This window comes from Gossypium raimondii, chromosome 6 (assembly GCF_025698545.1).
Source record: "Gossypium raimondii isolate GPD5lz chromosome 6, ASM2569854v1, whole genome shotgun sequence".
Classification (NCBI taxonomy): domain Eukaryota; kingdom Viridiplantae; phylum Streptophyta; class Magnoliopsida; order Malvales; family Malvaceae; genus Gossypium; species Gossypium raimondii.
In genome coordinates this window covers 39,277,323-39,280,606 of record NC_068570.1, presented here as the reverse complement: position 1 = coordinate 39,280,606, position 3,284 = coordinate 39,277,323, and the positions used below count along the sequence as shown (strand labels likewise).

General features: G+C 35.7%; 1 non-coding gene across 1 annotated transcript; it reads left to right on the top strand.

The window, feature by feature from the left end:
• Positions 1-2,828: 2,828 nt before the first annotated feature.
• On the top strand, positions 2,829-2,934 carry LOC128042170 (small nucleolar RNA R71). Its single transcript, XR_008197376.1, has one exon. It is a non-coding gene; the product is annotated as a small nucleolar RNA R71 (small nucleolar RNA).
• The last annotated feature ends 350 nt before the right edge of the window (positions 2,935-3,284 follow it).

Sequence of the window (3,284 nt, the reverse complement as noted above, 5' to 3'; positions counted from 1 at the left end):
CTACGAATACCTTTAACTATGGAGGGTGGTGGTAATTTATCAATAATTTCGATCTTTTGCTTTGTCGACAGCAATTTCTTCTTATGAACTTTTATGTCCCAAAACAATGCCTTCACAAACCATGAAGTGGCATTTCTCCTAATTGAGAACAAGGTTGGTTTCTTCACACTGGCAAAGAAATAATTCTAGATTTTTAAACAATCTTCAAAAGTATCGCCAAACACCGAGAATTTGTCCATAAAAACTTCTAAGAATTTCTCTACCATGTCCGAAAAGATTGCCATCATGCAACATTGAAATGTTGCATGGGCATTGCATAATCCAAATGGCATTCGTCCGAATCCAAAAGTTCCATAAGGACATGTGAGTATGGTCTTCTCTTGATCAGTAGGAATTATGGCAATCTGGTTATACCCCGAGTAACCATCTAAAAAATAATAGAAAGTTTTCCCCGCTAATCGATCTAGCATCTAACCGATAAATGGCAGAGGAAAACGGTCTTGCCTTGTTGATTTTTTGAGCTTCTGATAATCCATAGAAACCCTCCATCCCGTGATAGTACGAGTAGGTGAGTTCGTTCTTATCATTGCTTACCATGGTGACACCTACTTTTTTAGGTACACATTGAATAGGGCTCACTCAAGAACTATCCAAGATTGGGTGAATTATTTCAGCACCAAGCCATTTGATAATCTCCTTTTTGACAACTTCCTTCATAATGGAATTCAGTCTTTTCTGCTACTCGATAGATTTGTCATCGCAATCTTTCAATAATAATTTGTGATGCAGATTGCTAGACTAATTCCTTTGATATCTATAATCGTCCATCCCAATGTTTTCTTAGATTTCTTTAAAACTTTCAATAATTGAGCTTTTTTATATACTGTCAATGCCACATAAATAATTGCAGGCAATGTGTTGTTGTCTCCCAAGTAAGCATACTTCAGACGTGCTGGCAAAGGCTTTAATTCCAACAGAAGAGGATCTTTTATGGATGGTCGAGGAGGTTTAAAAGAATAGTTTGATAAATTCAATGTTAGAAACTTCTCCTCGCTCCATTCTTGATTTTTGTAACATCCATCAATTCACCAAGCTCATCAATCATTTCTGCTTCAATCAACTAAATTAAATCTACATCATCATTATAGTTATTGTGATAAAAATCTAAAATTTCTTCCTAAACTATTGTATCAACTATCTCCACAATGTGACATTCTTCATCTATATCTACACACTTCATAGCATCAAAAACATTAAAAGTTATCTACTAATCATTAACTCTCATAGTTAATTCACCTTTTTGAACATTAATTAATGTTCTGCCAGTTGCTAGAAAAGGCCTCCCAAGTATGATTGGTACCTCTTTATCAACCACACATTCCAGAATAATAAAATCTGTTAGAAAATTAAATTTGTCAACTCTTACCAACACGTCTTCTTTTTTACCATCTGGATGTGCATATGGACGACAAGCTAGTTGCAAAGTAACAGTTGTAGGTCATGCCTTCCCTATTCCTAACATCCTGAAAGTAGACATAGGCATTAGATTTGTACTCGTACCTAAGTCACATAGTGCTTTTCTTACATAATGGTTTCCAATAGAGCAAGGTATAGTAAAACTCCTTGGATCCTTTAGTTTTGGTGGAAATTTGTTTCTTAGCATTGTTGTGCATCTTTCAGTGAGAGCAACAATTTCGAACTCTCCCAACCTTCTTTTCTTCGATAAGATATCTTTCATGAATTTCACATAGTTGGACATTTGTTCCAACGCTTCCACCAATGGTATGTTGATATGTAGTTGCTTTAGGACATTCAAGAATTTCTTGAATTGAAAATCTTGCTTAGATTTTTGGAAATGCTGGGGAAAATGTGGTAGTTGTCTTTCTTCCATTTATTGAAGTTTTTTCCATGGCATTTTTATTGGCAATCCAAGGTGAATCTACTTCAACATTTTTCTAGTTGCTCTTTTCCTTTGTAGTCTGCTCCACTACTGGTTATGAATTCTTCTTATTTGTGAAATCTGAACTACTTTCTTCAATAGCGGTGTCATTAACAACTCATGATAGTTGCGTACCACTTTTGAGAGTAATAGCTTTACAATGTTCCTTTCCTTGAGATTGTGAATTTTCAGTATCACTTGGTAGTGCTCCTTGCAATCTTGAGCTTAATGCTTTGGCAATTTTCCCCACAATATTCTCTAAAGCTCTTAAAGATGTAGCTTAACTTTGAATGATAGCATCGATCTTTTCCATTTATTCCTGTAATAGATCTTCCATCGATGAGGAACTCAAAGCTGAATTTTGCTGAACATTTTTCCATGGCATGGGTTGATTGTATCCAAGTAGTGCACCCAGAGCATTTTGTCGAATAACATTGCTATAATTTCCCCCTGGATTACTCCAATTGAAGTTGGGGTGTTGCTTCCACCCTGGATTATATGTGTTGGAATATGGGTTGTTGTTGTTTTTTATTTGAATTTCCCATATAATAAATTGAGGCTAGATTTGATGGGCATTCATGAAAAACATTATCTTCTCTGTAGTAAACACATGCTAACTCGACTGCTTTCATTTCCTACACTACAGTTGATCTTTTTAGTGTTTTAATCATATTCGTTAAAGATGATACTTGAGTTGTTAGGGAAGTGATCGCATCAAGTTCCATTGCTCTAGCAACTCTTCTGCCAATTGTTAGCTATTCGCTCTAGAATTTCATATGCTTCATTATATGATTTATCGAGCAAAGTTCGATTGGTATATGTGTCAACCACCATCTGTTTATGTGCATTCAATCCATTGTAAAACATTTCTATTTGTGTCCAATGTTGGAAACCATGTATTAAGCATTTTTTATTAACTCTTTGAATCGCTCCCATCCTTCAAATAATGTTTCATCCTCAAATTTTCAAAAGGACATAATATCGTTCCTCAGTTTGGCATTCATGCTCGGAGGATTATATCTCAACAGAAACCTCTAACAAAGTTCATTCCATGATGCCACAGTACGTGATGGCAATGCATTTAACCATGCTCTAGCATGATCTCAGAACAAATAAGTGAATAACTTCAATTTCATGGCATCTTCAGGAACACCATGCTGCCTAAATGAATTGCAGACTTCCGGAAGGAGTTTTAAGTGCAACCTTGGATCCTCAGGCAATCCACTAAACTGCCCCACTGTTTGTAACATTTGAAACATCACTGACTTTAACTCGAAATTCTGAGCCTAAATATGTGACCTAACAATACCTGATTTCAAATCATCTAAGATCGGCACTATATGTT